The sequence below is a fragment of the Notamacropus eugenii genome, chromosome 4, assembly GCF_028372415.1.
Source record: "Notamacropus eugenii isolate mMacEug1 chromosome 4, mMacEug1.pri_v2, whole genome shotgun sequence".
Classification (NCBI taxonomy): Eukaryota; Metazoa; Chordata; class Mammalia; order Diprotodontia; family Macropodidae; genus Notamacropus; species Notamacropus eugenii.
This window is the reverse complement of record NC_092875.1, coordinates 429075581-429089532: the sequence shown is the minus strand read 5'-3', so window position 1 is coordinate 429089532 and position 13952 is coordinate 429075581.

Here is a 13952-nt window from a genome sequence, read left to right as displayed (position 1 = left end):
TATCCAACTCTTCATGACCCCATTTTGGAGTTTTCTGGGCAAAGATACTGGAGCAGTTTGCCATTTCTTTCTCCAGCTCACTTTATAGATAAGGAAACTGAGGCAAATAGGGTGCAGTGGCTTGCCCAGGATCACACAGCTAGTAAGCGTCTGAGGCCAGATTTTAATTTAAGTCCTCCTGACTCCAGGCCCAGCACTCCATTGCACCACCTAGCTGCCCCCAGAATAGTTAAATATGTCTTGACTTGCAAGTGAATTGGATTTAAGTGAGGCAAAGTTGTATGAAGTCATCAGCCCCATTCTCTCTTCCAGTCATTAAAGTCCAGTGGCAAGACAAAAGTCAAGATGACTGGCAATGACCCAGGATGCAGTGGATTGCCTTGGCGTCTTCATTGTCTGATCAAGGTCCACAGCTGCTGCTTCCACTGTCTTCATGGTCTATTGGAACAAGTTGCTCTCATCCACCCATTCCACTGGAGGAAGTCTTCATCTGCTTAGGATAGACATCCCCCTAATTTATCAATGAGTTTAAGGTTACCCTCAACCTGGTTTAACCTATCTGCTGAGATGGTTTTACTGGGATGTGGCCAGTGTGCATGCCACAGCTTCTTGGAGCCACAAGTGAGAGATGAATGACAAGTGGACAGCACAAGTTGATGAACAGCCCTGAAAAGGGCTCAGCAAGCCTTCATGACAAAGGTGCTAGTCCTCCTTGAACACTCTATATACTCCTAGAGAATAAATACAAATTAGCTAAATATGAGGTAGTTAATGAATTCAAATCTTCTGGCCCAGAAGAACTATATTCTTGGATACTGAAAGAACTGGCAGATATGATTGCACAGGCACTGGGAATCTTAGAAAATAAGAGATATTAAAATATTATTTGGAAGATTCTGGAAAACGAGAGGTACCACAAGATTAGAGATGGACAAATACTGTACCAATTTTCATAAAAAGGAAGAAATTACAGCCTACAAACTACAAGCCAGTAAGCTTGAAAATTCTTGAGGGGATTCTAGAACCAATCATTAAGAAGATGTTTGCTGGACATCTGGAACGGAAAATAATTAAAAGAGTGAGAATTGTTCCATCTTGAATAGATCCTATCAGTCTAGCCTGATTTACACTTTTGACAGTTATCAAACTAGTAAATGAGAGGAATACAATAGATACAATTTACCTACAATCAACAAAGCTTTTGATAAAGTATCTCATGCTATTCTTGTGGAAAAGATGGAAAAATATAGACTAGACAATAGTAAAATTAGATTTAGAATTGACTGGATGGTAAAACTCAAAGAGTAGACTTCAATAATTTGATATCAACATGGTTAGAGGTCTCCAGGGCAGTATCCCAGAGATCTTTGCTTGGCCCTCTACTATTTAAAGTTTTTTTTAATCAATTACTTACATAAAGGAATAGGTGACATTCATCAAATTATATTTGTGGCTGGCCTAAGCTAATAAACTGGATGACAGAGTCAAGAGCCAAAATCTACTCTATCCAGAATAAATGTAAAGTCTTATTCTTGGGTACAAAAAATCAACTCCATATGTACAACATTAGGGAGGCATGGTTAAATTGCAGTTTATCTGAAAAATATTTAAAAGTCTTAGTGAACTGCTATGTAACAGCCTGAAATTTCATACAATTTTTTTCATTAAGAGAGGCATTATTTCTGGGAATAAAAAAAATCAAGTCCCTCTGTACTTTGCCCTCATCAGATCTTATCTGGAGTACTACGCTCAGTTCCAGGTGTCACAGATTAAGAAGGACATTGCTAAGTTGGAACACATCTAGAGCAGACAACCAAGATGGTAAAAGGCATTGAGCCCATGTTATATAAAAATCAGTTGAAGCTGCTGGGCATCTCTAGAAGAGAAGTCTCAGTAGGGACATGAGAGCTATCTTTTGTACATGAAGGGCTGTCATGGAAAAGATGGATTAGATTAGTTCTGTTGGGTCCTAGAGGACAGAACCAAGAATAATGGGTGCAATTTTCAAAGAAACAAATTTTGGTTAAGCTCAGAAAAATCTTCCTAAACATCCCTTACCTAAAAACGGAATGAGCTGCCCAGAGAAGTAATTGCTTCCTCCTCTTTGGAAGTCTCCTATGTGTCAGGTATTTTGTAGTGGGTTCCTCTAAGTTATAAACATACATACAAACAGTGGTTTATAAAATGCCCACCTTGCACCCATCTCCCAGCCATACAACATACTCCCAGGCATAGGCCCAATTCATCTGACCTCTCTATCTTTGAATAGCAGCCTAGAAGTTTAGTAGATAAAACAGTTGGACAGCATCCCTTCTTCACCATTTCTTTTCCCCCTCAAAGGCTCCCCCATGGAAGCCTCACATCCCTTCCCTTCAAGAAGCAGTGCACAGAATTTGCTCCCTATGTTTTCCTCTCTTTCTCAGCTCAGTTAATTCCACTTTAGTCCATATCTTCCTCTCAAGGATACAAATCCTCTTTAATACCCTTCTTACTAAATCTCTTCCAACTTTTGCTCAGATAACTTGGGAAAATTTCCCTCCCTCTTTCCTTCTCTCTCCTTCTTCCTATCCATATCGCCTCTCCACCAATAATTTCCAGTAAACATTAATCTATTAATAATATACTTGCATCTTGGGTGATATCAGTTGGGGAATAGTTGAACAAACTATGGTATATTAATCTAATGAAATACCACTGTACTCTAAGAAATTATAAAAGGGACAATTTAAGAAACCTGGAAATAACTTGTATGAATTGATGTAGAATGAAGTGAGCAGATGTTACTATTATTATATAAAAAAAGAACAATTTACCCTTCTGTAATATTATTCTGTAGTTCTACAATAAATTATTTTCAATTATACAATAACAACAGCATTGTGAAATGAACAACTCTGAAGGCCTTAAGACCTTTGATTACAATGATCAGCCACGATTCTAGAAGACTGATGATGAAACATGTTACCACCTCCTGACAGAGAGAAGAAGGATTCAGGGTACAGATCGAAACATATTTTCTGGACGTGGTCAATGTGGAAATTTGTTTTGCTTGACTATGCCTATTTGTTACAAGAGTTTTGTTTTTTCTTCCTTTTTCAATTTAGGTGGAGGAAGAGAAAACATTTTTGTTCACTGAAAAAATAAAATTTAATATGTGTATGTGTGGTATGTGTACACACACACACACACACACACACACACATATACTTATTCAGGAAGAGGCAGCTGGGTGGCTCAAAGGATAGAGCACTGAACCTGGAGTCAGGAAGACGAGTTCGGATGTGACCTCAGACTATAGCTGTGTTACCCTCAGCAGATCATTTAACCCTCTTTGCCTCAGTTTCATCATCCGTAAAGTGAATTGGAGAAGGAAATGGCAAAAACCACTCCAGTATCTTTGCCAAGAAAACTCCAAATAGGGTCACAAAGATCAGACAAGACTTAACAATTACACATCAAGAAATAATCATTTTCCAGTGCAGTATAGTACCAGCGCCATCAATCTAAAACCCTTGAAAATGACATGGCCTTCTTAATTACCACAAATGTTTCATCTACCCTTCACCTTCTAATTACACTCACTTCTCCTCAAATACCACCATTAAAGACAGACTTAAACAATGTTTCCTCATTTAGCCCTTTTATGTGACTCTATACATGCAGGGGACTCCTAACTGGTAGAAAGAATGCTGTCATAGCATTGTGTGCTTTTGTAGAGCTGGAGTCTGTGAAAGAGCATTTGGGAGGAAATACATTATTTCACAGAGTTCCCGGAAGGAGAAACATTATTCCATACTTCCAAACATTGTTTGGGATCAATTCCAGGGAAAAAGAGAAAGAATTTTGGATACTGCAGATAAGGAAAGAAAGCTCCTCAACATCTCCCCAACTTCCAGTTGTTTCTCTAGTAACTCTGGATGGAGAACTTCTCCTTGGGTAAGATTGGAGTCTCTCTTTTTTGATTGAGGTAGGATGTTGTTTCCATTAGAAAAACTTGTTCACTTTTGTTTCTTTTTCTGGCTTATTCCAAGCTATATAACTTGTTCAATTTCTATTTGCTCGTTTGCTTGGATAAATGAGTTTACTCACAGCTTGCTTTGTGATAGTCTTTTGTATAACCAAAGGAAGAGAAGGAGCCAAGCTGGCAGGTATAAGCTTGGAAATACCCTCCTTTCTTAAGGGATAGTGCCAGGGAATTAGCTTTTGTTTGAACCTATTGTATGGACCCTTAGATCAGCAAAAATTTCAGGAGGCAGATAGACATAACTCTAGTCCAATTCCCCCCTCAGATGAAAGGAACACCCAACCTTGTGACCCTTCTTTTGCTCCCCTGAAGGCAATAATTACAGTCTCCCTAGGAGAGGGGTGAACGAGATTCTAGAGCTATATCTCCTGAGAGCTGTGTTTACCAACCTATGTTGACACACATATCTGACATGGGAACATGTATTCTTGCATTCAGTTTCATTATTTTTATTTTATTCATTATTATTATTCAAGTAACATTCTTGTTGCTTTCATTTCAGATGTACTGTGTTACAGCTATATTATGCATTAGATAGGTTTTTGACAGCTAACCTGGATTTATTTCAACCAGGCAGAACAGCTTACTGCTTGCAAGTCTGGAAGGCAGGGTTCAAGTTCTACCTGTGACACATATTGGGCATTCTGGGTGAGTCACTCAACCTTGGAATCCTGACAACTCTCAAAAAACTCTGAGTTGCAAAGAAGGCGCTCCCTTGCATTTCTAGAGGGAGTCTCTTCACAGAGGAGTTTCTTAAAGGAATGACATTTCATCAGTCACAATAAACATTTAATTAATTATGTTCCAGATTCTGTGCTAAGTGCTAGGGATACAAATAAAGGCAAAAGAGAGTCCCTGCCCTCAAGGAGATTATAGTCCAATGGCTTCCGTCAAGTCTCAACTAAAGTCCCACCAATCATAAGAAGCCTTTCCCAATCAATATATTATCTTAGTGCTTTCCTCCTGTTGATTATTTCCAATTTATTCTGTTTATAACTTGCTTGTACATAATTAGCTTCTTATGATGGTAGGACTTCAGCTGAGACTTGATGGAATCCAAGGAAGCTAAGAAGTAGATGAGGAGGGAAGTATTCTAGGTATTCTAGGTATGGGGTCAGCTAATGAAAATGCTCATTGTCCTGTGCCAGGAATAGCAAGGTGGTCACTGTCACTGGATTGCAGAGTATGTGGGGGATATAAGGTATAAGATGACTGGAAAGGTAGGGAGAGACCAAGTTATGAAGAACTTTGAATGCCAAAACAGGATTTTATATTTGATCCTGAAGGTTCTAGGAGGCAACTGGAGTTTACTTATCAGTGGAGTGATATGGTCAGATTTGAGTTTTAGGAAGATCACTTTGATAGCTGACTGTAGAATGAGACTTGAGGCAGTTTGACTTACCAGCATTGTAGTAGTCCAGGCATGAGATGATTAGGGCCAGTACTGGTGTGGTAACAGTGTCAGAGGAGAGCAGGGGGCATATTGGAGAAATGTTGCAAAGATGAAATCTTGTCAACAGATTGGATGAGGGGTTGAGAATGAGGTGCTAAGAATGACACTGAGGTTTTGAGCCTGGGTCTCTGGGAGGATGGTGATGCCCTAAACAATAGTAGGAAAGTCCAAAAGAGTTCAAGGTGTCCAATAGGCATTTGGAGATGCAAGATTGGAGAGCAGAGAGCTTAGTGCTGGATAAACAGATCTGAAACTGAACTAGTTTACAAAATGAACTAGTATAGAGGAAGAAGAGAAGAGGACCCTGGGCAGAGCCCTTGTAGGACACTTAGTTTGTGTGTGTGTGTTTGTCCTTCATTGCCAAAGAAGACTATGCCATCAGAGAAATGATGACATGACTTGCTCTTGAATTTGTTTTGGGTGAGGGAGGGCTGTGCGGGTCACCAGCCTCACTTCTCCTCCAGAGCCATCTGAATCCAGTGACCAGATATTCCTCAGGATAACTGGAGATGACCCAGGAGGAAGCAATTGGGATTAAGTGACTTGCCCAAGGTCACACAACTAGTGAGTGTTAAGTGTCTGAGATGAGATTTGAACTCAGGTCCTCCTGACTCCTGCACTGGTGCTCTATCCACTGCACCACCTAGCTGCCCCCCTTAAAGTTTGTGAGTGAGACCTGAATGAAGATTCAGCAAAGGAAACTAAAGAGCACATAGGAGAGAGTCCCAGTCTAAGTTCCCTATCTGTTACAAATGTCATTGCAAATAACATTGTTCACATTGTAGAAGTGCAAATTCCAAGCAAATAACTACAAAACCAAACTTTGGGAATACCACAGCGTAAGTTATGAATTACCTTTTCCACCTGTTACTGCTTTTTGGAGTAGAAGTAGTAATAGCAGTAAATCTCCATTAATCTTGAATGGCCCTAACAGACCTTTTTAATTTCTTTGTATGGCTCATTTAAGAAAACCTTCTCTCCGTTGGCTATTCTCTGGAACTCTGCATTCGGCTGGGTATATCATGCCCTTCTCCTTTCCCTTTCCCTTTCTTTCTTTCTTCAGCTTCTAAAGCTTCATCCGTCCACCATTTTGCTTTCTTCACTCTTCTTTTGCTTTAGGGTGTTTTTTTGTTGCTGCCTCCTATACAATACTGCAAACCTGTTATCCACAGTTCTTTAGCTTCTCTATCTACCAGGTCTAATCTTTAATCACCTCCACTTCATATTTATAACAGATGTTATTTAGGTCAAACCTACACAGTCTGATAGTTTTCTCTACTGTCTTCTGTTGAGGGCCAGGATGGAGTGTGGTTGACAAGATCAACACAGACCTTTGGGGAAACTGTTCTTTGAGACTGTGCTCATCATCATCCAGAATGGCTCTCCAAGCCCATCAGAAGTTGCTGTCTCGGTTAGACAAACAAGAGAACTACAGAAAATAAGGGATATGTAAAATAGATGCCCTCTAGGCTAACAGTCTTTAAGACAATAAGACTGACCACATCACTAGGACAGGAGATGAGCAGAATGTCATGTAGGCTTGCAGTTTCTGTCTATAAATACGTTGACCCTCAGATCAATAAATGGTATTGGTCTATCTTTTCCCGCCTCCTGTTTCTCTTCTTCACCACATCACCGAGCCATGTGGGGATGCAGGTCATCTGCTACAAATGGCGCCTCAACAGGGATCTGATCCAGGAAAGGGTCTTTCAGTGATAGTGGCCCCCTTGGAAAGGAATTCCGAGTTGTGACAAAGCAATTAAGGTAAGGGGAAGCCTTGAAGAACCCCTGTGGAGGCATTTCACTTTGTCCGAGGTTCATGCAGGCACAGTAAAATCTCAGCAAATACAGGCTTACAGGGAGAATTTACTGTGTTAACAGAATCAAAAGGCAGATTCTGTTCATAAGAAATCAATACTGACAGGTAAATAGCAAAAGTAAGGTTAACAATGGGTCAGATACTTTTTATGGGCAGAAACACTCAGGTAGAGGTGGTTGCAGAGAAGGAGGAAGGGGGAGAAGAAGTGGACTCCTTGTCAGAGGAAGCCTCAGCACCCCTGGAACCCTCAGCTCCCACACAGCCACCATTCTATACTTCTCCAGTAAGGAGAAGACCAGCAGGTCCTTTATTCAAGGCTCTTCTTCCGCCTATACCACTGCAGCCTCCTAAAAGTCAGCAATCACTTTTAGAAAAAACTTTTCAAGAGGTTAGGGAAGAAGGAGAAGAAATACCTTTGGAAATGAGGCTAGCATTGCCAGTGACAGAAAACCCAGATCCCAATAACCCAGGAGAATTCACCCCTCTGGATTTTAAATTTTTACAGGAATTAAAACAAGGGGCAATCACTTATGGACCAAGTGATCCTTACGTTCAGTCTCTTCTAGACAGCATTTCTCAGACAGCCCTATGCCCCACTGATTGGTGTAATTTAGATAAAGCCACTCTTGAAGGAGATTACTTAATGCGGAAATTTGAATTTCACAAAGTATGTTTGGAACAAAGTAAAAGAAATCAAGCCACAGGTCTAATTTGTGCACAGGATTTCTGACAATCTTTTCTCAGTTTTTGAATTTTTTACTGTCTGTATATGTATTCTCTCTCTATGTTCTGTGTGTTTCTGTGTTAATCTCTTTCCTATGTTTTCTCTTTTCTTCCCCCATGTCCCTTCTCTCTGATGACTGCAGCATCAGGGAGGAGTATGGGAAAAAGAAAGAGAGAAACTAATCTTATATTGCTAAAGGCAGTTTCAGATAAGGTACACAAGGAAATAACACATGTACAGTTTTAAGAAAAGCATAAAAGTTTTGGAAAGTTGTTAGTATAATTCTCTCTCTCTTTCTACCTTCTAACCCTGGCCAGTTTGGGAAGGTGGAGAGAAAGACAAGAAGAAATCAGGGAAGTTTTTTCCTCATATCAGAGACTGACTAGCAGGCTGACTAGCATTTTAATTATCTCATGCCTCATCTAAAAGAGAAAAGTTTTTGTATAATGGGAAATAACCAAAAAGTAGTTATTCTGGTCATAATTTAAGTGAAACATATCACTCCTAATTGAATGTTTAAGACAGGTCAAAATTTGTTATATTATTTGGCACTAAGGCAAATTGGAAAAATGCATAGATCTGAAAAAGACACCTCAGCAGAGATAAAGCTTTTGAACTCTCTAGTAGAACAGAGGGGACTTGGCGCCACTGGATAGTTGTCCAGAAGTCTCCCTCATTTCAGCTGATAGATTCAAAAGCCCTCTCTTTCAAAGAAGTTCTTAAGGAGTGGACACAGAAGTAAAATTGACTTGAGTAAAGGTTAGAACCATTAAGATTTTTTTGCCCTGCAGTCCCAACTCATTCAGCTAAGACTACAGTGAATTGTAACTCTTATCATCCCAGATTAGATCATGGGAAGAGAATGCTAAAGAATAGTAGGGAATTTAATTTACCCTCCCTGAGGGTAGGGGTTGGGTCACAGCAGTATGAGATCACAAGCCAACCAGCCCCTACATTTAGTAAGCCCAGTCTTCTATTAATAATATTTATATGTGATGGTTTGGAAATGTAGTTAATGACACCTAAGGTTCACTATTTGTGTTACTGTTGTACTTCTAAAATGCTACAGTCTTGTATTGTAAAAATTGAGTAACCCCTGGCAATCCAGAAACAGTGTTAGAGAAACCAATTTCTAATCTGAATTTTGTTGAAACTAAAAGATGTCGGGAAAATTGTGTAAAACCAGTTATGTTATTTTAAATTTTATCAGTCCTGCTAACCTTGCCTTATAATGTTTTGGTTTTTGTAATTGTCAATTAGAACACCAGGTATTTCCACCTTTGCCTGTTAAAGAAGTTTCGGTTAAAACAATCTGGCTATCATTTTAAAAGTTGTAAGATTGTTAACGTAAGTTATTTGGAGTTACTGTTTTAATGCTAAACCTAAAATTGTTAATTGATTACTGTATGTAGAAAGAAAGGAATTGAATGAAAACTTTATTAAGGTCTGCCCATTCAGAATAGTCCTCCTGTATGTTTGGGGGTTGGCAGGCATGGGTGCAGTACCAATCTCCTCTATTTTGTAAAATTGCTAAGGCCCCTAGGAAATCATTCCTGTAGGTACAGTCATCAGCCCTAGGAAAGAAACTTGATGGACTCATGCAAATTATAAACAATGAATTGGACTTGCTTAGAAGTTGTAATATATGGAGAGGATTTTCGGCAATTGGCTTTTACGTCTGGACAAGTTTTAAACTTGAAAAGGAAAGATGTTAATGGAATTCCCTTATCCATATGAGTCCTGGTAACTCTTTATTGCTTACTATAACTCCATGAGAATAGAAATGACTATCTGGCTCTGAGCTGATGAGGGAATTTTGCTGTTTAAGGCAAAAGACCTTTGAGACCATAAATATTTTTGTTTTGAGTTTGAATTTGGGTATAGTTGTTTGCATTAAATCGGTATCTGAGAGAAATACCACAAGCTACTCAAAGGGAATATTTCCCACCTGACTATTCCTGAATCTGGCTATGAAACAGATACTACATAATTGGAGAATTTTACTCTTATCTGAATTCAAACAAAATCAAGCATGTTTTATCCTGTCATATTTGCTATGTCACATGTCCCTGCTTTCTCTTTCTATATGGCAAATTTCTATGATCAATAGCAAGTGATCAACAAAATACGTGAGCCCCTTTTGTGTAATCTTACTGGGAAATCTAATATTTCTATCTGAAATTAGAACATGTTCAGCAATCTAAGTAAACTACTTAAGACTCACCTAAGATGTCCCCATTGTTGAAAAGAATTTTATAAGCAGTAGTGTTTTTCTGTAATCAGTCTCTTATTGTTATCACTGTGAGAGTATATATTGCACCTTTTTGACTAAAGCATTTTGTGTTATCTAGGAATTCTGTGATAATTAAGAATTTAGTTTGTTGTAATACTTTGGGCATTCATATCACTTAAGGACATTTTCCTACCAACCAAGCTTTCATGGATTTTAATTTTAAAGGTTTATTTTTGTTTCAAAGTAAAAAGAGAACTATCATTTTAAAGGTTTTCAACTATTTTCTTTATAAAAGTATAGTGACTGTTAACATCAGGACAAATTTTAAACTGTTTTAAAACAAAAGAAAACACTTTTAGAAGAAATATTTTAAAACAATCTCTTGTAAAGCCTACTAATTTTCATTTTCAAGGCAATGTATTGATAAATTAATATGTAATGATCTATAAAGCAGAAAAGATCTTGCTGTTTTATTCTGAATTTGTAGTCATTCCATGGCCTACGCAAAAGTTAAAATTAGTGTTTGAACTTATTAACAACTTAATTTCTAAAAGTTTTTCTTCCAGAGTAAATGTAATCAGAGAGGGAGAAACTAGCCTGTGAAACAAGGATGTACATCTATTCAGTTATAAGGTTCAAGTTTATAATCTCTTTTGTTTAAGACCATACAGTTATGCTAGTGAAGAGTGATAACTTGTGAGCTATCTTGTCTATGGTAATCTTGCCACTTAACCTGGCTTTTCATACTCAAATCTGTAGCCTGGTCTTCCTGAATCTTCCCACTTAATCTGGCCTTTCATAATCAAATCTTTTGCCCTTGACCTAGCCTGGCCATCCTTTGTCTGTTATGCCAGGGAAATTGTCTTTTATTTATATTCCTTTTGTGTCTGTTTGGTCTTTGTCTAACCTCCATGCCAGGTTTGTCTTTTCCAGAGTGCAAGCCATCAACTTCCAGATAACTGCTCAGGCTATGTATCTCTTGAACAGGACCCATCGAGGCAGAGACAGCTCTACATCCAATCTCAGCAGGAAGCAATTTCAGAAGTTGAGACTTTCATCCCTTACCCCAAAAGATCTTGGGTCCCATCCCATACACAACTGCCAGGGCCTATTTTAGAGGGAAATAGACAAGCAGACAGCTTGCTCACACTGACAGTTTTAGAAGCACAGCATTCCTACAACCAATTTCATCAGTCAGCTTCCATTCTTCACAGGCAATTTCATATTACTAGAGAGCAAGCAAGAAGCATTGTAGTAAAGTCTTGTCCACATTGCATTCCGTTTTTGCAAGCTCCATCAAATACATCCATCAATCTTAGAGGATGCAATCCTCTTGAAATATGGCAAATGGACGTCACACACGTCCCAGAATCTGGAAGGAATAAATACCTTCTTGTGACTAGACACATATTCAGGTCATGCTATTGCCACCCACTAACTGGGGAATCAACAAAATTTGTTATCGATCATCTGTTTAGGTGTTTTGCAACTCTAGGTATTCCACAAATTATAAAAACAGATAATGGTCCAGCTTAAATTAGTCAAGCCTTCACTAAGTTCTGTCTGTCATATAGAATACAGCATAGAACTGGCATCCCATATAATCCTACTGGCCAGGCCATTGTAGAAGGTCCCAATCATGACATAAGAACTCCTCCAAAAACAAAAGGGGGAGAAGAAGGCAAAAGATTAAGGAGAAGAGTTGACATGGTGTTGTATGCCTGACACCAGATAGAGAGAGGCTTACACCTGCTCAAAAACAGTTTCAAAAAGGCAAAACACACCTAGGTGATTGGAAAAAAGTAAAGGTGAAATGGAACAAGACAAAGACAGGCCCTGTGTTAACCTGGGGGCGACGGTAGGCTTGTATTTCCACAGGAAATGGTGAAGAAATGGTCCGGAAACCAGAAAGAACCATCTGACCTCTGCCATACATTGGAGAAGATAAGGATCGAGGAAAAAGAAGCCATGATCATTGGACTGACAGGACAATGAAGACACTCATTCTGCTTCTGGGCACCCTCCAGCTGACCACTGCACCAGAAGGAACTGATCAAGAGGGAGATAGATGGACTTTTTGTACATAATCCACCTTGGGTTAGGGTGGTAACATGAGGAGGGAAGATAGAGGAGGTAATTATGGTAGCATATGGGTCCAAGGTTTTTGGAAAACAAACTGATATAGATAAGAATTTTTGCTTTTATGGTTGGGAAATAACATGCTTTCGTTGTACCATCACTGAATATGTTGGTTTTCATACAGCTAACACTAGCGTCGTATCTGTAATTGTGTCCTAGGTTTGCTTTAATGCCTATCAAAAGTAAAGGCTGGTGTATGTCTGTATCTGATCAAACTTTTAATCAGTTAATGCTGAAAGTAAGACAGAAAAGATGTATAAGTTGCATTATTTTAGGCATTATAAGCTTTGTGGCAGCATTGGCTTCCTCTGTATCAATTGGCTTATCTGTACATACAATTCAATGGATATTTTAAGTTTCCCTTAAACTATTGTGGTGGTGGGAAACAAAGTTGATATTTTTGAAAGAAGATTGTTTATAAGATGTAATTATAGGTTCATTTCTATTTGTGTTACTCCTGTCTATTATAATACCTCTATATATAATTTATAGATCAGGCCTCCAAAGGAAATCTTGACCCCATGAAGCTGCAAGTGTGATTTGGGATTATGGTGCTAATATAAATTCCTTTGAGTCCCTATTCCATTGGCTCATGTCTATATTACCTCTATCCCTTTGTTTCTCTGTATTGGCCACCTATTTATAGGTGCCTTCTCTCTCATGTGTAAGGTCTTCAAACCCAAGTACCTTACCTCCCGTTACAACAAAAGAAAGGGGGAATTGTTGAGGGCCAGGATGGAGTGTGGTTGACAAGTTCAGGATAGACCTTCGGGGAAACTGTTCTTTCAGACTGTGCTCATTATCATGCGGAATGACTCTCCATGACCCCCAGAAGTTGCTGTCTTGGTGAGACAAACAGGAGAACTACAGAAAACAAGGGATATGTAAAATAGATGCCCTCTAGGCTCACAGTCTTTAAGACAATAAGACCAACCGCATCACTAGGACAGGAGGCGAGCAGAAAGTCATGTAGGCTTGCAGTTTCTGTCTATAAATACCTTGACCCTCAGATCAATAAACGGAATTGGTCTATCTTTTCCCGCCTCCCGTGTCTTTCTTTTTCACTACATCACTGAGCCGTGTGGGGACACAGGTTGTCCGCTACAGTCTTCAATTTAAGTCTAAATTTTGCATGGATGAGGTTCATGATCTGAGCCAGTCCCAGGTCTCATTCAAACTGATTGTATAGAGCTTCTCCACCTTTGGCTGCAAAGCATACAATCTGATTTTGGTTTTGACCATCTGGTAATGTCCACGTGTAGAGCTGCCTTTTGAGTTGTTGAAAAAGAGTGTTTGCTGTGACCAGAGAGTTATCTTGACAATATTATTAGTCTCTGCCCTACTTCATTTTGTACTCCGAGGTCAAGCTTTCCTGTTATTCTAATTATAAAATTCCTTGGACAACAAGATCAAACCAATCAGTACTTAAAGAAAGTAACTATTCACTGGAAGGACAAATACTGAGGCTGAAGCTTAAATACTTTGACCACATAATGAGAAGACAGGACTCACTGGAGAAAAACTCTTATGCTGGGAAAGACTGAGGGCAAAAGAGAAAGG